The sequence below is a fragment of the Phyllopteryx taeniolatus genome, chromosome 18 (genome assembly GCF_024500385.1).
Source record: "Phyllopteryx taeniolatus isolate TA_2022b chromosome 18, UOR_Ptae_1.2, whole genome shotgun sequence".
Classification (NCBI taxonomy): domain Eukaryota; kingdom Metazoa; phylum Chordata; class Actinopteri; order Syngnathiformes; family Syngnathidae; genus Phyllopteryx; species Phyllopteryx taeniolatus.
The window spans coordinates 4,147,119-4,173,087 of record NC_084519.1 but is presented as its reverse complement, the minus strand read 5'-3'; the positions used below and the strand labels follow the sequence as shown (position 1 = coordinate 4,173,087).

At 41.7% G+C, this 25,969-nt stretch overlaps 1 long non-coding RNA gene across 1 annotated transcript; it reads left to right on the top strand.

Moving 5' to 3' along the window:
* Positions 1–11,886: 11,886 nt before the first annotated feature.
* Positions 11,887–24,904, top strand: LOC133468688 (uncharacterized). Its single transcript, XR_009785549.1, has 3 exons — positions 11,887–12,011; positions 19,662–19,771; positions 24,013–24,904. It is a non-coding gene; the product is annotated as an uncharacterized LOC133468688 (long non-coding RNA).
* The last annotated feature ends 1,065 nt before the right edge of the window (positions 24,905–25,969 follow it).

Here is a 25,969-nt window from a genome sequence, read left to right as displayed (position 1 = left end):
GTACTGACAAGAAAAATATACTTAGCAATTTGGCCTCAGCTGTCTTGACAATCTTTGGTCACATATCCACTAAAAGCTTTACGACTGTTGTAGAACAATGATTCCTGAAGTTTTGAAGAACATTGTTTGACACTTATGACCTCGAGAGCACTGACAAGAAACCTCTGTGGACTGGAGGCTGAATCCTGTTTTGTACAAATAATACCAGTTGGGTTTAAATTGTGTATTGAGTGTGCATGTATTTTACTTTTATTTTTGGTGAATTCATCCAAATTTTCCCACACAGAAAAGGTACCAGTGATAGCAATCCAAAGAGATAGAATGAGGTGACATCCATAGAAGTTGAACTGTATTACCTTTTCCCAATGTGTTTCTGCTACTCACTGCAATCAGTAGTTTAAAAAAAAAAAAACGTCCACATTAAGTTAAGATCTGTGGTGTGTTGGATGCTGGTGGCCCCAGGTTTATTTGAATTAACGAAAAAGACCTCGGATAAGGGCAGACAAAACAACAAAAACCTTAGACTCAGGAGGTGTCTGGCATGTTTGAAGATGAAGAGCAAAAAACAGATGATACAACAAGACCGGGCAGAAACTGAAAGACTATATACTATACAGTATACTAAAGTGACAAGCTGATGACACACGTGGGTAGAATACGGGGCTGTCAGAACGAGGGAAAGACTAAAAGTACACAAAAGACAGGTGAACCTAACACAGGTAATCAGACAGGAGGAATTCATATTGTCACAAAAGGAGATGGTTTCAAAACAGTCGTCAAAAATATACCAAATGTAACGTCAAATAACATGCCTATGACATGCAATCATCAAATTATCCTCAGGAATCAAGAATTATAGGAAACCTTACACACCCTATTGTCTGGCTGAAATCAGTCCATTTGAGAGGCAGGCCCTGTCTCATGCAAGTGAGCCAGCCCTCACCCTATCCCAAATGCCGCTGGGCCAATGGCGAGTAAGAATGTTGTTTCCACGATGATTAGGGGCAGAGTTCGGGGTGGCTGCACTTTGTTCCCCCATCCAAACAAGAGAGCGCAAATTGTGAAGCACACGCGAGTCACGAAAAGACAGCCTGGGTCTGAATCGTTCTATCTCCAGCTTCCCGGCTATTTGATGGAAGTGACCCCAAGGGCTACTTTAAACCGCGACCGCGCCTACGTCTCTGCGGCTATCCCGCGCGCAGTTTGCCTTTATACTCGAGCGGCACCCGCGTGCACTGTTTTGAAAATGTCCTGTAGTTCTTCTCCAAGTCGGGGGTGTCGCTACGGCTGGTATTGACAAGGACACCACAGGGTGGAGTTTCCTCTGCATTTTATGGCCATTTTCCGTAGCCGTTCCTCATGAGTTTCCACCTTGGCTGGCACTCCAACACCTCAAAGCTACCGCTGCGGAAATTTCACGCCAGGAGTTCGCTGACATTGTGCATCTTTGTCATTTTTTTTAATGCTAGCATCATAAAGATGCATATATTTGCGCACCTCGTCGCACAGATCTCCTCAATCTGTTCCATGTTTTGTATTTGAAAGATGGCGGTATTGAGGAACCAAGGGGAAAGCTGAGTACGTCATCACAGCATGTGACTTAAACGGACCAATCACGAGAGATGATCTCCGTGGCATTCTGCGCGCGGCGACAATGTGTTCCCTGTGCACGTCAAGTGTCGCATAGGGGCCGCATAGGGCCCAATGCGTTGGTCACGTGATGCAATGTGGGCGCAGGAGTATAAGGGAGGCCTTAACACATCAAACTCATCATCATTCCTCTACCGACCTTGCATTGTGTCCTGTGTACATTCATGCTAAAACAGAAAAAGGTTTCCCCCATACTCTGCAAAGGTTGAATCAAGACAATTGGAATGTTCGTGTTTGTTGAAGACATTTCACCTTTAATGCAAAAGGCTTCTTCGGCTCTAAATTTTCACTGTGCAGTCCCTCTATTTATGCTTTGGTGGATGTGTTCCCTAGGAATGGTCAACAATACGGTGTTATTGTTGTTGCCCAGCGTGGTTAGTGAAACGACCATTCTTACCAATCAATCATTCATTCATCTTGTTAGGGCCACTCTTCCCGTTGAATGAGGCAATCTTTGTTGGGAGAGATGTCAGGACATTGTTATAGGCAGACGATAGGTAATACCTCAAATCCCCTCAACGCTTTAGAGACGGCTTTTCTAGTTTAACATAGGACGGCTTCTTTTCCACCTCTTTCAAACCAGCGGTCATCCCTATACAGAATTTGGACTTTGGTGTCCTTGAAGGAATGTCCCTTGAGATGCAAATGAACCGTTGACTCTGGACCCAAACGAGCCTCCAGTCGATGCTGCAGCATGCGCCTGTGCAGCGGCTGCTTAGTTTCTCCTATGTAGAAGTCATTGCACTCCTCACTGCATTGCTCTGCAGAAACAACATTGCTAAGTTTGCTTCTCAAGATTTTGTCCTTGGGGTGAACCAGCTTTTGACTGAGGGTTTTATTGGGTTTGAAATTCATTGAGATGTTATGTTTGGAAAAAATCCTTCTGAGTTTCTCTGACAAACCAGCCATGTAGGGGAGCACCACTTTCTGTCTCAGAAGAGACTCTAAATTGTCCAGAGTGTGAAAAGGAGACACGGGGGAGGAGATTTAGTTAATAATAAAAATAATTTAAGTTAATTGTCTTCACTCTTGGGGCGAAACACAGTCAGGTACATGCAGCAAAAAGAGGACCCGGATCTCTGCGGGATTTGAGGAGCTGTGGTCTTGATTTTCACATTTGTTATCAAAAGCCCACGGCTCCAAAGATGATAAGAGTCGTTCCACTCACACAGATACCGCTTTCTCGCCACTGTTCAACGAGCAACACACTTTAAAACACTCGCCGAGCATGCAGTCAGAACCGTGCAGTAAAAATAACCTACAGATAATACAGTACATTTCAGTCCTAAATAAAGCCACTCCAGTTTGGAAAAAGACACAAACAAAACCACTGGAAGGTGACTGGATGAGCAGTGTTGCCTGTTTTGCACGTTGGCAGCCTTAGCTCATGTCAGTTTCCTTGAATTTTGCGGCACTATGATTTTCCTCTTAATACAGTACAAACATGGACAGCATTCACTTCAGATAAATGACATCTTCCCTAAAAGCATGAAAGTGCTTTGAGACCGAACTGCATTCATTGGCTGTGTTTCTGGACTCTTGACCAAAGCCCCTTGGGAAGATTAACATTCCTGTGGGAGGGGACCACTATCTGTGTGCTTATAAATAGATGGATTATGCGATACACAACAAAACAAACAGCAGGTCGCTGTGTTGTAGCTGCATAACAATATGTGTTGTTGACACCACCAATCTTTTTACAGAAGTTACCAGTCAGAATTGTCTTTTTTTTCCTCAGGATTTGTATTTTATCTTAAGACTATTGTTCCCATTGTACCCCATTCCTTTTCTATCTACTCCCACTGCTTCCTCTGCAGCCTTTATCTCGACCTTTTGTGTGTGAGTGTTTGACCGGCGCATGTTTCCGATGCTTTGCATCTGCCATGTTGACATTCTTTTGAGGCCTGGCCCGCATTTCACATTTGTACAGGTCAGGCCGTTTTGTTTGCGTTAACTATTATGGGACACCCCCAGTTGTTATTTCGCACTTTGGAGGAACTTTCGAAATGCCTATGCTGGTGTGGTATGCTCTGTTGTTCAAAAAAAGACTCGAGGCTCAAGGGAGGTATCTTTGGAGTGTAGTTAAGCCAAGCTTCTGTCAAGCTATTGGACTCATTCGGCGGATTCTTCTGAAGCTCTGCATACTTAGAAGACAACCTGCATTCATTTGTCTTAGTAGCCTACAATGTGTGTCTGGTAAACATACAGTAGTGTTAAACAAACCCAGACCCCTTATGTTTTCCTAGCCTTAACACACACAGGAGTCACTTATTGAGAAACTTATTTCGACTCTTGAAATCATCAAGAAAAAAAGGGGGGAGGGGGGTGGGAATGTCTGACGGAACAAACCCAAAGTCAAAGGAAACAGTTTTATCTAAGGCAATGTTGAACAGCATGGGTCATAAAGTGGTTGCATTAATTAGCAAATTGGGAGCTCAACATTCCAAACAGGGTAGTCTAAACATATTCAATCTTGCTGTGACCCTCCTCCCACTTCACGCAAGTTCAATAACTTCTGTTATGAGAAACCTTAACTCTTTGAGCGTCGGCGATTTGTGTCTGTCTTGTGACTCGATTTGTTTATGAAACAGAGATAAAGAGGGGAATAATGCATATACACACATATATGCATAGTAATAATGTGGTGCTGTGTTTATGAAGCATCATGATAGTGCTGCTTTACAACGCAACCTTTGAAGTCCAACAGAGCTCCAGCTGTTCAGTATGAAGTTCAACCAAAATACATCCATCCATCCATTTTCTGAGCCGCTTCTCCTCACTAGGGTCGCGGGCGTGCTGGAGCCTATCCCGCCTATCTCCGGGAAGGAGGCCGGGTACACCCTGAACTGGTCGCCAGCCAATCGCAGGGCACATAGAAACAAACAACCATTCGCACTCAGATTCACACCTACGGGCAATTTAGAGTCTTCAATTAACCTGCCCTGCATGTTTTTGGGATGTGGGAGGAAACCGGAGTACCTGGAGAAAACCCACGGAGGCACGGGTGGAACATGCAAACTTCACACAGGCGGAGACGGGATTTTAACCCCGATCCTCAGAACTGAGAGGCGGATGTGTTTCTCCTGCACTTAAGAAGCCAGCTGATTTTCATTGTAATCAGGTGCGCGTAGGTGTCTCCACCAATCCGCACTCACCCAGGCGACTGGGAAAACAAAACACACGCGATCAACACTCAACACGGACAGGTAATGAATGAGATCATGACAAAATGTCCATTAAAGAGGTGGCATGAGGTATCAAAAAAAGTCAGCAAAGCATATGTAAGTAAAGTTATAATTGTACAATAACGTTTATAACACGTTATTAGGTTCTGAATAATTGAATGCGAAAGCTCCACAGGGCCCAGCAGCTTTCACTGTGCGGTACCGAGCAAGTAGAGAATTGCCAGCTGCTTCAAGAAACATTGCATAAGACATTGTTGGCTGTAGCCCAAAACAGTAAAGTCGTGAGCAATAAACAGGAAACAATGGGCAAATAAAAACACTAAAACGCTGTGGAAATAATCAGAGATAATTTCTGTGCATCCATTACAAACAAGCCTGCACATAAATATGAAAACAAAGCTACTTCAAAACATTTGACAGTCATTTCTTTTACACCCAAGGAATCTTATAAACCTTTTGCTGTGACTTGAAAGCCTGCAAGATCTGATAGCCTCAAACAGTAACAGAGGCACACTTCTGTTTATTTCCCCAATATAATGTGGCCTCCCTATCACACACGGAAATAAATAGACTGGCTCTTTCGATCTATTCTGCTCTGTTGAAGCTGATGTCCCAGTGATGCCGGGTGGGGCACAGGGGAAACAATTTCTCTATCATTATAGTCATTATCCCTATCATCACACATTTTTCCAAGAAATCCTCCATTAGTACACGGCATTTTAGCATCATTGTGTTTCTCAGCCTGGCCAGTTCTTCATGTTCTTTAAATGTTTTTGAATGGAAGTTTCCAAATGTAATCCTACAACTTCACAATTTTCATCATGTTGTGGCATACTTGCATGCCAGGAATTATAAGGGACATCATGCAGTGACCATGGAAAGCAGATGCAGGGGGCAAGCCACCAATTTACTATCGCCATCACATGCCAAGTTGAAAGCAATAAGCATTCTTTTTTATTATTATTGTGGCTCATTTCTGGTCTCTCTTGTTTATTTGACGTTGTGGCGGTTTGATAGCTTACGGTGACTGATACAAAAATGAAACCCACCTCCTGTGTGGGCTTTGATTGAAGAGACTGCACCCATAAAGAAACCATGCGGGACTTGCAGCAGGAAGTTTATGGGGAAATGCACGAGCACGTAGGCTTTTGCCACAAACGCATGTGCAGTAAAAGTGGAAATCCAGACTCGCGCCACGACTAATACACAGCTAAAAAAAACTTTTTTTTCCCGCATGCACTGCAATACAATGACTACATATGTATGAGGGAGGCAGCTGCTGTTTTCTTTTTCTCCAATACGTACTGTATCTACTGTATACACAAATGTGTATGTATGTTCTGAGAAAATACACAAATCTGCCAGTGCATGATGTCACAAACTACACAATTGTCTAACACATTTGAGTGTGGTTATCAGAAGCTAACGCTGGTGGCACTGTTATCTATAGTCTGTAACTTTTTGGGCTACGGTGAAATCTTGAAAAACGGCGGATCTTCGGCTCGGAGACACTTAGCATGGAAGTGGGTATTATGCAAATTAGCCCATTACGTGCCATTGGCGTGCCGATGGAGAACGGCTCACTCACAAACATATTTGCAGAATTTAGTTCACTTCCACACGTGATAAGTGGGCAGGCACTCCAGAGACCTAACGACTGTAATTTTATATGCTACAATCATTTCAAAAATATATTATTATAATTTGTAGTAGTAGTAGTAGTAGTATTAATTCATTCATTCATACATTGTGACCCACTTATCCTTTTCATGGTCAAGGTTTGTCATGTGTGTGTGTGTGTGTGTGTTCCGGGTTTTGTCTTCCCCCCTGTTTCACACACACCTGCTCCTGTGAGCATCTTCACCACCTGTGCCTCGTTCACCCTAATTACCCCTCGTATATAACCTCGTGTCTCATTTCCTCTCGTTGCCAGTTCGTTGTACCTTGTCGTCGCGTTCCAGCATTCCTTGTTTCCACGCCATAGATTCACAGTAAGACTTGACCCTGTTCCGATTATCGACCTTGCCTCTTTGCCTCATGTTTTTGGATACCGTTGCCTCTCTTGGATTGCCTGCCTGTGTACCGACCTATGCCCGTCTATTAAAGCTCTCTTTTTGGAAACTGTCCATTTGTTTTGGAGTCGTGCATTTTTGGGTCCTATCCTCTGTTCCGTTCATGACAAGGTTAGCATGAGCTGACTTTGGGCAAGAGGCAGGCCGCCTCCCTAAATGTCTGGTGCCCCACCATTTATTTTATTTTTATTTTTCAAATAAAAATGCCACTGGCAGTAAACACATTTTCTCACACTATATGCACGGAATTCTCAGGGAGTATTAGTTGAGAGGGTGACAGGTAGTCCATCACATTTGCTAGGGTTTCGTTTTGAACCCAAACTAGAGCAAACTAGAGCATGCTTAAAATAGTCATATACTGCAGCGACTTAAAACATCAGATTTGCACAATTCCTTTCTTTTTTTTTTTTTTTTTTTTTTAAGTGTCAAATTGCAGCTTAATGTTTACCAGGTGTCTACAGCAATCACAAACATCTTGCAGCGGCTGCTTTGCCACTTTGCTGTTCTCTCAAGGGAAAAAATGTTTGAACTTTATCATGATCACTGCATTTTGTCAATTTTGGCGTAATGTCATTTGGACTTTAAGTTGTAGGTTTGGTGCACACATCCGCTCAGGACATAAGCTAGATTTTGACTTTGCAAGTCTATTGACTATTTGGCTATTCATTTACAGAACAATAATACAGTCCAAAAACAAATTCCATTCTGTACAAGCGGAACATCTCAACATGTTAAGTGGCAGAGGACAGTAGTCTGTCCTTTTCGGGCTTATCAGGTGAAGTGTACATTTATTTAAGTGTCATTACTTACTCGAGTTGTCATTCACATATCACATACACGCTAGCAAACATTCTAAAGACCACAGATATGAATAGGTAGATACGACAACGCCGCTTTTGAGCTGCGTGGCCACCCCACTCGCCAGTCAGTTACAGAGATCCTAGTGCCCCTCAACGATACGTTTCATCACCGGAAAAGTTTGATCCTCGATCTCCCCACCGCCGTCGACGATTAGTTTAGGCAGCAGAAAAATACACTAGGCAAAACAGAAGCTGCCAGTTGCTCAACAATTGATCTAAGGGTTGACTTGAAGCCACTGACACAAAGGAGTCATGCTAAAACGTGTGTCTTGTGGTTGCTGGCTTCCCAAAAATCATTGGAACAATAGATTTCTTTAACTCACTAATATGTTTCTTTTTCCCTTCAAACTTCATCTTGGCCTTGCGGTGCTCTCCTAAATTTTCCATGGTGAAAACCATCAGCGCTATCAAAAGCAATCTCCACTACTTTTACACTTGTCAATTGCCAGTTGCCAATAGCGTGTGTAATCTGTTACAGTAAGGGAGATTAAATGGAGCCTTCTGTACCGATTATAATCAGTTTAGAAGCCCAAACTGAATGAAAATGCTCCATACTGTATAAACACCTCTATCGGAATAAATAGGCCAAAGGCGAACGGAATTTAATTGGAATATTCCTTTTGCCAAACCAATCAGAAGTAAATCTGTGCCATGTGAGTCATTATTCAGAATAGAGCCGGGAAAAGCTCTGTCTGTGCATGTTCCATCTCGACGTAGATGCGCAGTGACATCATCTGTGAGCATAAATATGGCGGCTCCCGTCAGAGCTCGTATGCGACGGAGATCTTGTTTTTAACTACTAAGAAGTTGTTTTTATCAAGCGTTTTTTTTTTTAAAATAAACGTATAAAAACAATCCCAACTACTGTGCTAAATAGACGACGGACCTCCATCTTTGTGTATACACCCAATTGGAATAGATCATGTCACATATTAAGTTGACCAGAGATCTTGACGAAAAAGTCACCATGCAAACGCAGTCAGTGAGATAACACGCAATTTAGCACGCGCTATTTCAGATATTAGTAAGTTAGGCCCAGTAAAATATGAATTACACATGAAAAAGATACTTTACTGATTATAATGTAGTACAGCAATGTTTTTCGAATTGCTTCATTGACAATTAAGACCATCAGGGGATTCATAATTAAAAGAAAAAAACTCTAACGGCTGTGTGACCATTCGGGAGCTGCAAATCACTGCTCGTTTTCCTGTTTCGTATACTGCACAACAAACAGCACCGACAGGTGTCTGTCCACCATCTTGGAATTGGGTTCATTAGCACATTATATGCCCCAGCTTTTAGGCTAAAGAATTTTAAGTTTATGAAAATAGTGTGCACTAATCCTAATGGTTTAGCCTGTCAAAATTATGGCAAAATATTGTGTTTTCCACGCAAAGCTAACATTTGTCTGGAGTGTGTCTGTGGGGGAAGCTCTTGTCCAGGTGCACAGAGTTTGCGTATCCACTTTGAGGCTCTTTTTTCTGGAGAAATGTTAGGATTCTCTCATAATTATAGTACATAGATTTTAACGCCACCATCAACTGCTCGTGAGAAACCAATGACCTTTTTGCCTTGGGCTACTGAGGTTAAATCAAGGGGGCTGGCTGCAAATACAATGCCAGTGTTTGTTCTAGCTATTATCAATGTCACACATAAAGAGCTATAACATTTATATTTTTGTAAAAATACGTTGATAGCAGCCTGCTCGTGTGTTGCGGCCTGATAATCCACATCTGCGTTTCCACCACCAATATCCAATGAGGGAAAACATTGACACAGATGTATCCAAATGTAGTGCCAGGTAGGACCATCTCTGCAAAAATCCCCACAGGAAGTCATATGTTTCATGTTTCCAGCAGCAAAAACAGTAGCCTGGACTGGATTACTGATTTTTATTATAGCTACCATTGCCAAAGAAAGGAGCAAAACAAAAGAGAAAAGAAGAAATTAAGGAAGTGTGAGATTTACTGTCACTAAATTGAGTTAATCCAGTAATCCCACTTTTATAAGTGTTGCCAAGACACTGTCTTTTCTTCCTAACTCCCTAAAAGGCAGAGTCCAGTCTCGAACGTTTGGGGTCTGCTCAGAGCAAACGTGTGCTTGACTGCATTCTGCTCAAGCTTGCCCATCACCAGCTTCCCTCATGCTGGTGTATAAGCCTGGCAGGAGGGAGCAGCTTTAATGAGAGTTTAAAAAAAGCAACAGGCTCTAGGGAAGAAAGACCGCCTTTGTGTGTGTGTTCTGCTTCTAATAAAAAAAAGAGAAAAAAAAGAAGAGAAAAGGACACACACGTATTTGAATGTGCTGGGAGGAGCGGACAGTCCCGTAAAACCGCCAGCGGTGCCGCCCCGCACTTGTAGCCGTGTGCGCATGGCTCAGTTGCACCACAACAGTGAAACTGCATCCAAAGCCAACACCACACTACCTGTGTTTCCCCTTGCATTCCCGCAACTTGGAATTGTTTGTTTTCTAAAGGCCCTCTTTGTCCTTTGCAGATGTGTATGGTTTTGGCGGGGCACACAGTCTCCTACTGCTTGATACTAGCTCAGGAGAGCTGTTATGCTGAAACAGATACAGGCCCCCTCAATATCCACACTGATGACTGGTAAACCACTGGTCTGCTCTTCAGTGCTCTGCACATTTCCCTCAAAGTGAGAGGCCCGTGAGAAGCTACTGTACTCTATATACGGCAATGTGTTGGATTACAGGGAGTTTCCAAACTCCTTCAGTTTCTTAGATGTGAGTACTTACAGTATGAATGGAAATGTTAGAAATTCGGTGTGTTTTGCACCACGTTCTTTCCTTCTCCCGGAGGTGATGGCGTCCCACACGTGCCAGCGCACAAAGCCCAGCATTCATCCTTAGGTCCTCTACGCCCACTGCCCCGACTGCATGGAGAGCAGCAGCCGACGGGACGAAGCACGACGTAGGACTGATATTTCATGGAAAAGAAACACAAGTACTGAATGAACAGTGCTCCGAACACACCGAGACAGTTTTCTTTTTAGCATCTGAAGGGTTAGTATTAACAGACAACACAGCAGTGTTCGCAACTTGCGTCTTCTGAATGAGTCCAAAGAAGCCAAGTCACCCTTACAGTACCCTCAGTGCATGCACAGCTCCAGTAACAAATGTCTTTATACTTCGGAGAAAAGTGTGAAAAAGTTTAGACTTGACAAAGTTCCTTGCATTGTTTTTTTTTTTTGGAACTATTCTCGAGTGTCACGTGAGTATAGAAGCTCATTTTAGGATGTTGTACAGTATGAATAAAAAAAATGAAGTCAGTGCTGTAATCTTCCCTCTGCAGTTTTAAAACTAAATAACACAAATTTCCTCCTCATATCCATGCAGAATCAAACAATTAAAAGGCATAATAGTCGTCCCTGGACAAAAAGAATCTGTTGTAAAATACTGTTCTCATTCTGTGCTTGATACGGTGGCCTGGAACAATATAACAAATTGTGAAACACGTCTAGAACACTTTCAGAAAACAAATGAACAAAATCCAAAACACTTTTACATTTCAGAAAACACATTAACAAAAGCATACATTTTTTTTTACCAAAGACGAAACACCCGGAAACGGAACGTCCCATTTCACAGACATTCTTAGAAATCCCACGCCCATTCTCGGCAAGACCCGCCCCGCTTCAACCTGATTGGCTCCTGCATCGCGGGAAGGGGAGGCTACGCAGATGGAACGAGATGTCCATCCCAAATAGCGATTGTATATACGGACGTCCCGAACAGCGAGCCTGTATAGCTAATGTTTATGTATCCCAGCAACGCGGCCAGGACACCTGTTGTTGTGTAATCAGTACTAGTATCTGTGCTAATGTTACCCTTTAGAGTTGTTTGAAGTGCTACTACAAAGGTTTTTGCACACTAAAACGATGCGACAATATTCATTGAAGTCAATATGTTAAAACAGAGACAAATTGTACAGGGGATTTTATGCACTGTACATTCATTGGTTTCAGACTTTCAGTCTTTTGAGGCTCAAGTTACAAAAGCATGTCTAACACAGTTGCTTCATTTTTACAATTGCTTAAAAGTAAATTACACAACTTTAAAAAGGAGCCCAGGAGCAACATTGGTCTCACAGGCAAAATAAGACTATTCTTGAGTAATGATGGGATTTTCCATGAGTGAATGTGCCGGGAACATTGGCGAGCGGTGAGCTCTGTGGGTGCCAACTGTGAACTGTGTGGGAAGAGCAACAAGACTCGAGAATACAGTAGGTGGGTTTTCTTTTATCCCTGAGAGCTGGCAGACGATGTGGTCAAACTTATCACAGGCAGCGCTCATTCGATGACATCACCTTTGAATCATCAAACGCCATTTCCAATAAATCTGTCTCCTGCAAGTGAACATATCAATGCTTCACTTAAATAACTGAAATGAAATGTGACTTTCCCCTTTTAAGTTGCTCCATACATCATTCATTTATCTATATTTAGCTTACTGCTTCACAGATTTTGCAAAATAATGGCAATACATCAATTGCCCTTAGCTATTCCTTTCACAGGTCAAATATAATTTTAAGCACACATTTGACACGGTAGCTACTCTGCGTTGTGGGTAGGTCTTAACACTGTTCAAGTGTGGGTGGGCCACATCCCAGCTCTAAAGTACAAGATTAAAAAAGAGAACAAAGAAACAAGTTGGAGTATCAGAAACACAATTTCAATAAATGTTCCACTCTTCTGATCATAGTCAGCAAAGGCCCGACACGACATGAAAGCTTTGCGAGATCTCGCGAAACCTTTATGAGATCTCTCAAAAAAGTTGCTTTTATTCCCCAACCTTTATTTTGTCTCCTTAGAAAGGTAATGCAGAGAGAGGTACTAAAGTCGACCCGTTATTGTGGAAAAAATGTACCAGAGGGGTTGTATATGTCAGATGTTTTCTTGTTTTTTTTGTTTTTTCACAAAGAAATTGTGGAAACTATCACATTGCATGATACCTCAATGTTGTGTTTTGCATTTTTTTCCCCCTACGGGTCTGTCTAAAATGAGGTGTTTAGAGACAAACCTGCAAAAGTAGGCTATACACCAAGGGTTCTCAACTGTTGTCACCCTGGGACCCGCATTTTCCTATGGTTGCCAAGCCGCGACCCCCTTTTACAAAAGTGAAGAACAATAAAGAAAACAAGTTGGTCTAAAACATGTATGTCATATTTTTAAACACAACAATTAACAACAAATGCGAACGTTCAAAGTGCCTTTCAGAGCACCCTATTATGAAATAGAGGATGAACATGACAACTTCATGCACAAAAATGAAAAAAGTAAAATTAGCTATCAAGAATGATCAAAATACGGCCACAAAATTTCACTCATCTTGGCACCGATCAAAAAAATGTATTTTCCAAAGAAAAGCCAAGTCCGACCTGGGATACACAAACTGGACAGGGTGTCCTAAAGTTTTTTGCTTACAGAATTTGTATCGAAGTTGGCCGTGTGCTGTCCCGTAGACTATCAATCACTAAGCCACACTAACATGGTAGTAAAGTAATAATTATATTATAAAAAACACTTGATAAATAAACAATCCAATGAATAACAGTAAGTATAGCATTAAGTGAGGGTGCCTTCTTGTGCCAAGTGCCCATGTATTGTTTTTTTAATGTGTATTCTTATGGCGCTGCGGAAACTAGTTCATTGCACGCCATTCGTTACCTTGAAACATTGTTTATCGGTCCCATTGAGGCCCCCTCCCCCCTTATAATCTTTTAGGAGCTGTCAGTGACCCACCCATTGTGGGTCCGCGATCCACTTTTGAGTCACGACCCACCAGCTGAGAATCGCTGCTATACAGAAATGTATGTAATTGCAGCAGACTCGCATTCGACGCGTTAAGAACCCAGCATAACCATACACAAGCTAGAGTACTGTTTTATTGTTTTCACATTTTAGATTGGTTACTACAGTTCCACTGTTTATAAAATATTCCTGCAAGTTTTTTTTGTTAAGGCCAAGTATACTATATATAGGAGCTCTTGTGTTGCATCTCATTCTAAAGTTGAAGTGGTCATAATGTGCACAATCATGCGTTTTTAAATTTCCAGTAGTACTATGTCTAGCCATGAATGTCATGACCTCTATTGCTTTGAAGTATTTGAAGTTTCGATACCTGCAGGCACCACGAGCAAGCCAGACATCACTTGGATCACCACGTGCTGTTCCCCCCCTCTCGTTCACTGTTATGTCTTCCCCTTGCTTTCTAATTTATGCAGCAGCTGTGGGCAGTTTTTCCAAGATCTTCCGATTCTTACTTGCTTTCTTCGTTTAGAATCTGTGTTGCTTTAATTCATGTCCCTTTCAGATTGTGTTTGATAAGGCTCTCTTTGTTGTGTTGTCTGAGCGCTGCAGTTGTGACTCCCAACTTTATCTTCATAGAATTCCTCAGCTCCTCTAAAAAAAAAAAAAAAAAAGGTGATTTACAGAAACACTGAGAATCCATGGTGAGGGAATGGCTGTCGGGTATTCTATCCCAATTAAAATACTGTGTATATTGCACAACATTTTATTCAACAACACAGCATGTTCATTCATTCTTTCATTCATTTCATTAAGTTGAAATAAGTTTGGGCCAAAATGGAAAGTCAATACAAGTATTTTTTACAGGTGTCTTAACTATCATATTCTGTATGTTTACGACGCAACAACCTAGTAATATGGGGATGTTTTTTTCTTTGCGTTTTAATTGAAGATTCCATCCATCCATTTTCTATGCCGCTTTTTTCAGCTGAATTTAGGAAAAACAAGACTTACCCCTGGACTCGTCCTCAGTCAGTTGATTGCAGATTCACTTACACTAATTTCAAATTGATCCCTGTTTACATGGCCATGCATTAAACACTGTAAACTAAATCCAGACCACTAGCTGAAAATGTCAGTGTGTCAACCCACAATTGTAGACCCATACTTGGTATTTTGCCATACATTTTGTCTGGCACTCAGAGGCCTACAGAACTGAAATTGCTGCCCCTGGCAGGAAAAGGAATTTCCACTCATGGCTTGGATGCTCAGTGATCTGAAGTCTCACAAGATTTGCTGACACCTCACATCACAGCACACGTGCCTGTTCAACCTTCAACTCCTCTTTGACTGTTAAGGCACATTTTTCCAGAAAACGTTGGTTGAACTCCAATCTGTCAGCATTTTAGGGGGGGTCACCATCGAAGGTTCCACTGTATTCTCTTGTGACTTCAAGTTGCCCTTTACAGCTTCATAGAATTTGTTGCCTTTAATGTTCGATCTTGACATTTTCATGGCAGCTGACAGCAGGGTTATAATAGCAGCAACTTTATTCGAAACAGACATTTGTGAGCACAAGCCTGTCCAATCAAATCGGCTCCTCTCATTCCCTTTAAAAGTCTGTTTATACTGAACTGCAAGGAGATCATCTATACTGTATCTATGCCATGAAGTGGATACTTGGAGATCATCCTCATCCCAGAATCTTTAGTCTGACCTTTTTCAAACACTGAAAACAATGAATTTCATGCATGAACCATTTGGCATGAATTGAATGAGTTGCAAGAGTTACTAGTCTCGGTCAATTACAAGAGTGCACAGTTAAGGGCTCGTGTTGCTCAGGGTGACCACAGTGTGAGACTCAGCAAGTTAACCATTGACTTGAGAACGTGGAGCGATAGCTGAGCGGGACCTCTCCACACTACCTATTAAACCTTGTGACCGCGACCTCACGAGCTTCCCCTGCTGCGCACAGCACAGGGACCCTGCTGGTCTTGGAAAAGAACGCGTACAGCCTCTTTATCGTGAAGGTCAGCAGCGACATTGTGGCGTTGTCATGTATGTTTAGCTGGATACTTGAGACTAAATAAATATGGACGGAAGTCAGCATACCAAACAGATCAGACTATTTACATCAAACTGGCCTGGAGTAACAAATTAGACATTGTATACACTTTTTGATACACTCGTCAAACATAACTACACTCTGTAATACAATTCAAACTGTGCACCCTAGACTTCTTCCAATAGATCCCAGTCCCTCTAGTGCAATATCATCATTCTACACTTTCTCAATGCTGCTAAAGTGACAAGCAGCCACATAGTATTTATGGGTGCTATACGGTGAAAGCCTGGAATCTTCCATAGTAAATATTTCAAGACCAAAAGGTTTTTTTGCTAACATGTGCCCTGTGTAATGTGAGATCATGGAAAAAAAATTAAAGAGGTCAGTATTCATACAACATAGGGGGTAGCACTTTAGCAGGGCATTACATTGCACCCCCATCCACTAGACACAAATTTGGAATTGATACTGGTTCATCTTCAGAAGTTTGCATTTAGTAATGCCATCCATCCATTTCCTGAGCCGCTTACCCTCACAAGGGTCAGTGCTGGAGCCTGTCCCAGCTATCATCGGGCAGGAGGCGGGGTAGCCTAGGTTGCGCTTTTGCTCTGTTAGCATTGTTTTTAAGTATAAACGTCCCAAGTTCATAGAACAAACTCACAGCTCTCTAGACCAGGGAAGGGCAACTTAAATGATGGTGTGGGCCACAATTTTTTTTTTTCAGCGACACCGGGGGGCCACATGGGACTGCAATTTTCTTGGTCAAGTCTACTCTTACGGCAGCTTTTCACCATTATGTCATTACTCTCTCTTTCTGCTGATTTTCATCAAGGCATCACCAATCATCGGGCCCTATAAGAAGTGATTTCTGCTATCTTGTGGTGAATGGTATTATTACAACTTAAAACTGCTTACGGTAAAAGAAACGTAAAGTATTTATTGTCACATGTGGGGAGTAGCTGGACCCAAGAGCAGGCGGAGGCAGATGTAAAATGATTAACAGTTTATTGAGGAAAGGTTATGGAGGTGGTCCTGGATGTGTTGGCAGGCGGCAGCGTGGACAGAACAGGCAGCTGGCTTGGTGGCAGGAATGATGTGGGTCAGGAACACAGGGGAGCACTGGGAACAAGGAGACACAAGAGTTAACAAGGGAAGACAGGAACAGTATAGCTTACTTGACAAGGTGGGCCGTGGTACCGCTAGGAGAGGCTGCAATACTTTGGCAAGAATTTCCAGGAACAGGCAGGCTTATATACACCGGTGGTGATGAGGCTGATTGAAGACAGGTGCTGAAAACAGCGAGGGGAGGGGGGAGAGAGAGGACACAAAGCGCCCCTCCCGGCTCCAATAATGGAACTGCAGGGCAGTATATGACATTTATAATTTTTAAAAAACTAATTTGGGGGCCCCTATGAGTGTGGGCCACATGTTTCCTTCACCCCGTTTTAAAAAAAATAAAAATAAAAAATAATTACTCCCCCGCCCCCAAATTATTGAGGGACCACTCCAAGTGTGCTTATAGACCGCATCGCTGATCTAAACAGTGAATTTGTGGATGCAGTGGCTATGAGGTGCGTGTTTGTGGTTGTTTTCCAAGCTGTTTTATAGGAAATTTGCAGTCGCTTTTTCGATTCAAGACTCGAAGCACAGCCACCTCAAGCGCTGACCCTTGTCATCATGGTAACAATATCTATACTGTACTCATCACTGGTCCCGCAGTAAATGGGATGGGGTGAGGGCTGGCTCACTTGCAAGAGATAGGACTGCTTGCTCAAATTGGGCTAAATTGAGCAAGACAAAAACAGGGTGTGCAAAGTATGGCATAATTCTTAACCCTCTTAATGAAAGCATGTCACACATGTTAAGACACCTTTTTGGGATGTGGGAGGAAACCAGAGTGCCCAGAGAAAACCCACGCAGGCACGGGGAGAACATGCAAACTCCACACAGGCGGGGCCGGGGATTGAACCCAGGTACACAGAACTGTAAGGCTGACGCTCTAACTAGTCGGCCACCGTGCTGGTTTTGTCATACTAAGGTCCGGAAAAGGCCACTCTGACAGCTACTTCTGAACCAGTTGTCCATATTTGGCTAAGTCTGCCCCCTTTCCTGTGATTGGTTGACGTCGTGTAGAAGACCCACTTGTGAGAGTGAGTGAGTTATGTTGACAGCGCTGGCTCGGAAGTAAAGAGGTAGGCGGAGATCTTCGCGAGTGACATAGGTAAGCTAGAGAAATTCAAAAGACCTCTCAGGCCTCTCAGCTGAAAAATGTCTGGAACTCAGGAATGCGTGGACGATTTTAATTCCTATTTCACATGTTTACTAAGGTACCATAGAGCCAATACAACAATCCAAATACTATAAAAAGTTGGTTTGGTAAAATATGGGACCTTTAAGGTACAGCAAATACAGTAAGTATATATTTTTAAAAACAATAGTGGCTGAGCAAAGTTTAATTATGATTTTCACTTATTTTGCTTTCACTACATAAAGTACCTGAATAGCTCAGTATACAAAAAAAAAGCTACAAATAATTATTTTTTAATCTTCATAAAACTCTGGTAAAAAGTGATCTTTCCCTGGGAGTCAATTTTGAGGAGGTCTGCAAACAATTTCTCACAGGAAGACAAATGCTGTTTTTCAATAATATGTGACAACGGGTGGCCAAGGTGTTGAGGTCCAATGTTAAATCATTTTCTGGCACCACAGACGGTTCCATCGTGACTCTACCAGTAAAAACTGAACGTATATTGACTATAATTAACTAACTCTTTTATCCAGATCACCAAAATGTGTGTCATGTGCCACCCCTTCACAAAGTTTCATGCAAATTATGCAGTTACAGAGGCCCTTGGTTTACCATGCATTCTGATGCCTCTGATAAACCTGAATGTACCAACACTCTCTATTGCTAGCTTATGATAATGCAATAGCGGACATGATTACAGTAAATATTTGTATAAAAACACATATACTGTATGCTATGAACATAAATGTAATCAAAGGAAAAATGGAGAACAATTTCTTAACCCTACTCCTGTGGTTGGCTTGCTCACCAGAAGTGATGCAAGCTAGTTATTTGCATACCGTTCACAACCGAGGACCATGTATAATATATGATATCAGAAGAATTTGCTTTATTGGCCAAGTACTGTATGTAAAATGAAATATATATATATAAGTACTGTATGTACAAAGAAATACAGGAGGCGTCTTGAAGCTGTCATTGCAAACAAAGGCTTTTGTACAAAGTATTAAATAAATACCAGATGGCGTGTTCAATACTTTTTCCCTTTGTCATTTCACATTATTAGACACAACTTAATTTCTGAGTTTATTTGTTTTACTTTCTTTGTATGTATGGATTACTTGGGTTGTTCCCAACATCTGGTGAAATTTTCATGTTAATAGCACATTTGGAAATATATTTAATGAGAAAATGGTGACGTGTTAAATACTTATTTTAGCCACTGTATATACTAGTTTTTGGGTAATCCTGTTGACGAAATAACAAAACAATAAATTGAATCAAAAGTTACAAAACTATCATTAGTTACAAAAACGTTACAAAATGTATCCATCCATTTTCTGTACCGCTTATCCTCACTAGGGTCGGGGGCGTGCTGGAGCCTATCCCAGCTATTTTCTGGTATACCCTGAACTGGTCGCCAGCCAATATATATATATATATATATATATATATATATATCTTTTTTTAAACTTGCCAGAAATCTCTTCTGAATACCTTGGTGACTTTTACTGGACTGAAAGTAGTTGCGCCATTACAACTCTTTGTTGTTGCCTAATCCATGATATGACCTTTTTACCCACATAACAGCAGACGCACCTAATACGTCTAGAAATATAGTTCATGGAACACATTTGGCAAGTGTGCAAACCTCACTTTTGCCCTTTTTCCCCTGCACATCACTGAGTCTGCACGGGCGGACATTTGGTAGAGGCTATACGTTTCCAAGTCATGCATCAATCAACTTATCTGTGTGTTTTCACAGAGCAGGTCTGTCACTAATGCAGTATTTCATCTCCCCCGCTCCCCCCTGCAGATCCAGCTACTGTGATGTAGAGCCAGAGAAGGAGGGAGGGGCAGGAGGAAGGCTTGAGTCCTTCCTGCCCATAAACGGCACCGCTGGGGAAACACCAGGGAACTGTAAAGGTAAAAAGTAAGCTACAAAGGGAAACACCTAAGAATTTTTACTGACAAACTGACTGTATTTTTTTTTAGGGTACTTTCACAGTTCATGGTCAAGCTTATTCTCTTACTGATTTGTTAACAATCTCACTAATGCCTAGATCAGACTACAAGATTTTAGCCCCGATATTGACTCGCGGGCGATTTCCCATCCCGACATATTATGTCAGGAACAACAAAACTTCTTGTAGTGTGACATAATCCACGACCAACGATTTGGCCCTACGATACCCTTATGACGGCAAAATAAAAAGTCAAGCATTAGGATAAGCGGTACGTGACATATCAACGACAACTCTCCGACAACGCACCTTGACGTCGACCAATAGGATTGCGCATTGTGACCGGCGCGTCGCCACCCGTGCTTGCTGTTGTCAACGTACATGACAACATTCCTTCACGCGTACAAACCAATGTTTACCGAAACTTTAGAGCATGATTCGACACGACGCGCGCATGTTTACATACAACCGTTAGTGCTAGCACTAGCTTGCTAGGCTACATAACGTTTTGCTTCCTGCTGCGAGCTGTATCTTATTACAAGTAAAAGTATGTGAACATACCTCAAGCAACCCTTGAATGAACATCCTCTCCCCAGCACTGGTGACGACCCCCAAACGTTTTCCCCAGTTTTGTTCTTTTTTTCCCCATACAATACACTAGCGCAATCCATTGTTGTTCACGTCGCCATGGTAGCGGGTGTATGTGGTCGCATTGACCGGTGACACATTTTCTGGTTCTGCCTCTCCGACAGTGTTTGATTTGACAAGATAAAGCCCAGTGATCGTAAAAGTAGGGATGCGGTGGTATCGGAATACTTGTCGTGTAGTGTTGACACTGTCTACCCGAGATACGGCAACATTTTATGCCAGTAGTCTGACATAATGCAATCGTGAAAGACCAAATTTGTCTTGTAGTCTAATCCAGGCATTATACTGTATGTCTGTCATGACAGCTGCATATATTTTTATATCAACAGTGAAAAAAAGAGTAAGAGACTGATAAAGTGCCTTTTTATCAAATGATCATCCGATATTCTCCATATAATAAGCCGATGTATCATCAAAATTATTTCAAAGATGTCATTTTAAAATTATAAGTAAATATTGTTACTTTTAAATATGTAGTGAAGAGTACTGACATTTAAAAGTGCTTGTTATTCATTGATAATTTCACAATAGGAAGTCAAAACTCGACATTTGTAACTGCTGATGCAACCACTGTGACAATCGTAGCCACCCTGACAAAACAATTAGCGTCACTCAGCATCGTAATGTTACTGTCATGTTACTTTATACTGTATTTACCAATTCAGCATTGACATGTTAGTCCCACTACATATCTCCCAACTGTATTGGGCAGATGTGAGGAACGTAGCGCATCATCTGATCACTGAGCACCTCTTTAAAGCAATGATTCATGGGAAGCACTCTTTCAAAGTGAAAGGTGATCAAAGGCGTGGTAGAGGTCTGTTTTCGCTTTATGATTTTGTGCGTGTGTGTGTGTGTCTGTGTGTGTTGTCGAATGGCAGGCCCCGTGATCCGATGGTGGAATTCTATTTTCCACAAGCCCACATCTGTGTTTGTTAATGGGCCGAACTAATGCAAAATAATCTCTTCAGAATGTTTTACCAAATAAATGTGGAGTATAGGTAGCATAACCGTTATCAGTGACATATATAATTACTTTCGCTATGCTTGAATGATTTGATTGCTGTTCTGTTCAGTATAAATATACCAAAATGTTAAATGTACCTGGCTTTATGCCTGGGGTAGGAAATATTTTCTCATTTTAGAAGCTTACACACCAATTGAATTTGTAAAGCACATGTTTGCTATTTACGTATCTTGTCCTTTTTAAAATATAAGCACACTCTTGATTACTGCAAAGATTCAATTATTGTACAAATATGGTACAGTTATTTTGTTACAGGTTAATATGTCCCAATAATAGAAAATAATAGAAAACAAATATTCAGAATATATGGCTAAACTGATGGGTTTTGTTTGGCTTTGTTTTGTTTTTACTCAAGTAGACATTACTTTACACATTACACTGCGTGTACACATCGATAACTTCACCGAGCAGTTAAGTACCGTATGTGCCGGTTATCAGAAGCTAGCACTGTTAGCTAACACTAAAATGTGCTTCTAATAAAACTCAGTGCATACCTTTTGGTGTGGCTCATTTAAAGAAGCATCTTCAGAAACAAGTATTTGTTTAATGTCAGCGGGCAGGCACCCAACTATTTGTATTGAAGCCGTTAAAAAGTTCAGTGTTCTACAATACTGTATTTACTATCATATTTTTAAAGCCCGCTGTCCAGCATTAATATACATTGTCACCGATAAAAGTTTGCTTTAAGAGTTTGTGTTTTTAGATTTTTTGTAAATATCAAATTCATCTTTCCATTATTCGACCACCCACCAAAGCGTCCATCCTTATATTCACTCAGTGACCAAATTCTTTCATCCAAATACAAAAGAAGAAAATCCATTGACCTACGCATTCACTCACTTACCATACCATCCATTCATCCATTTAATAATCCACCTATCAAATCATCTACTCATCCATTCACCGAGCTATCCAACCATCCATTTGTCTTTCCGTCAATTTACCCACCGACTAAACCACCCGTAATCCTTCCGCCTACAAAATTATCTATTCACCTGCTTACCACATCATCCCGAATACTTCTGTCCATTGTCGCAAATTGAGATTTTCAAGCTCGGAGTTACATTGCGGAAGCCACTTTAAGTTATAATTTGCCCTTAAATCAGCCTTTTCGTTTTGATTTATTCTTGGCGTTATAGTTTGACTCCGTCCTTACCGAAGAACTACTGGACCAGAGGTCACCAGAAGCCTTAAATGGAAGATACATTTTGTTAAAGGACCATGACGGTTCCACCAAACGAAGTTGATCTGAAAAAAGGAAGCCCTAGTCCATCCCCTGGAGAAACGTTCACCCTTTCGCCCAGAGAGGTCAAATGTCAGTTCAGTCCTACCCAGGCGCTTGTTTGTTCAGTGGGTCACCACCTGGATCTGTTTTTAATGCTCGATGGCAACCTCAAATGTGCCTTTGTTACAACAGGGGGAGGTTGACACCATTTATCAAAGATGTGAGAGGAAAACAAAGTTACTTTTTGTCAGTTTAATCATGATTGTGGGTTCTTTAATTGTTTGATTTGCTCATTATTCTTTATATTAGCTCTAGCTTTGTATTTATTTCCTATCCACCCATCCAGAGAGGTACGACTAATGTCAATGGTTAGCCTGCAGTACAACTACTCGTTCAACTTAAACTAACATGTCACGTCACTGGCAGAGTGCTGTTTATTTAACAGAGTTTGGACTGTTTACTTTGCCATGTGAACTGAGAAGAGTACTTAAGGAGTTTCGATCTCTGCCAAGGCCTATAGTCTGCTTCTTATTGAGTGACAAAACCACCACTAAACACAATACAATTGTAGGGGTTGATTTTCAAAATAAAGAAAGTGGAAGAACAAATCCTTCACTTAAAGTGAAACCACTGATACAGTAAACATATTACAATAATCCTAAAATTAGCACAGGTGAAAATGATGTTTCTAGAAAGATAAGATTAAAGAAATAACTACTAGATGGAAAGGGTTTTTGGCATTTGGCAGACAAAAGGTGAAGTATGAATAAAGTCAGTTCGTACAGTCAATGTAGTGAGATGACAACCGACTCCATTGGATGCGAGACAGTATTGTTTCATTCTGTCCACGTCAAGTGAACAGTCCCTCTGCAACAGTGCCCCCTTGTGTCCAGGCGACACTTACCACATCATTGCATCTCCCCTTTTCCTTCCAATCGCAGTGTCTGGAAACTGCATATCTATTTAGGTATGGACACCGATACCAAGTAAATACAGTGTCAGTATCGCCGATACTGACACCGATACCGATATTTAAGGTAGATCCATCATCGAATTGCTCAATCTCAATTCATTTTTGTGTCCTTTAAGTTTTAGTGATGGTTCCTTTGTTATTATTAAATGCCGTATTTTCACGACCGTAAGGCGCACTTAAAAGTCTTAGATTTTCTCCAAAATGGACGGGGCGCCTTATAATGCGGCGCGCCTTATGTGTGTACCGAGTTCCAACATCTATGAATGTTGTCGTGTGATGAACGCTAAGCTTGACTTTTTTTTTTTTTTTTTTGTGACTTTTTTTTTTTAGCACTTGACTGACTGGGAGCATTTCCTGCCGACACGCTGCTTATAAGAGGAAAAGCGGACATGGCTGAGGACAGCATTCGGACGTAAAGGGGGAAGTGTGGGTGAAGGAGGACGCTAAAGCCACGCTCCCAGTAGGTATATAGCGCCGGGGTGTGCATTGTGCAAAACATCGGTTTCGGAACCGCCCGAAAATGACACCTACGAAGAGACACGCTTACGAAGCACAGTTTAAACTGCAAGCTGTCAGTTACGCGGAGGAACATGGGAATCGAGCAGCCGCAGCCGCGAGAGAATTCAAGATCAACGAATCCATGGTTCGCAAGTGGAGGAAGCAGGAAAACGAGCTTCGCCAAGTCAAGAAGACGAAGCTGAGTTTCCGCGGAAACAAGTCGAGGTGGCCCGAGCTGGAAGACCAACTCGGGCAATGGATTAATGGGCAAAGAACAGCCAGGAGAAGCGTCTATACAGTCACCATTCGACTGAGGGCAATAACGCTTGCAGAAGAAATGAAAATCGAACATTTTCAAGGAGGTCCGTCTTGGTGCTTTCGTTTTATGAAACGGCACAATTTATCCACCCGGGCAAGGACTACCGTGGCGCAGCAACTTCCGGCAGATTACAAGGAAAAGCTGGCGTGGGAGCGATGGATGACAGATGGCGAACACAGCTTTACTAAGACCGGGAGGCAACGCCGGGCGAGTTACGCCACCATATGTGAATTTATTGTGTATGCTTGGGCTAACGTGTCTGCTTGCACTGTTGTTCGAGCTTTCGTAAAAGCCGGCATAATTTCTGAGGAGCCGCACGGCAACGAGATTGACTCCGACGAGTACGAGAGGGAACCTGGCGTCTTTGATTGAGAACTTGCCTAGCTGTTAATTTTGGATACAGAACATGAGGACTTTGATGGATTTGTGGATGAGGATTGATAAAAAAAATAACGAGAGTACATTGTTGAATACTTCAATAAAGTACAACTGAACTCAGTTTTGCTCCCGCTGCCTTTTTAAAAACATTGTTTTAGCGTGCATGCTAGCGTATGTTTTAAGCTAGCGTAGGTTTTACCATGCCTGCGCCCAATAATACGGTGCGGTGTGCCTTATGTATGTGTTAAATACAGAAATAGACCCCGTAACTGAGACTGCACCTTTTAATATGGTGCGCCTTATGGTCGTGAAAATACAGTAGTTAAAACCCAGGAGAGAATAAGGACAAAGGTTTTTGGTAAATAGAAAATATTATCAAAATATTTTCTTTTGTATAATTTTTCACGTGCTTATATGAATTTGAGGATTTACCACTGTACCTTGAAGCCTTTTTACAAATTGTACAGCTTGCCGTTTGCGTTGCACTGCTAAGTCACGTAACAGCACAACATAGAAACACAAGAGGGGGGGAAGAAGAGCAAAGTGTGCCTGCTCAGCGCTGAGACTGTCGCCTGCTTGATAAAACCGAAGCGGTGCATACAAGAGCAAAACTGAAACTACTGTATCAATATTTTCACGCTAGTATTGATCTGATACTGACTATCTATATTTGGATCGATCGAGTGTCTGATGCTTTTAATCCATTCATGTTGGCAAAGATTTGTCCTTTCTCACACCATGTGATGAAATGACAGCCAATTCCGTTGGATGCTAGACAGTAACAGGCCGTTGAACAGGGGGGAACAAGTGGACAACTGTCCAGGGGCCCTAAGCATCTGAGGCCCCAACCCCCACCATTGACAAAGAATTTCTAGAAGGAAATATTAAATCCGCCCCCGGTCACCAACTACTTCTGTAAGGAAATATACGTTATATTTTGCGCTATGTTGCAGTAATATTAGTAATGGGTAATACAAGTCCAATAATAACAGTGTTTTTTTTTTGTTTTTTTGGGGGTTTTTTTTTATGCTCCTGAGTAGTTAAAGTAGCACTTTTTTGGTATTAAGCAAAATACACTCTCATGTCTCATGG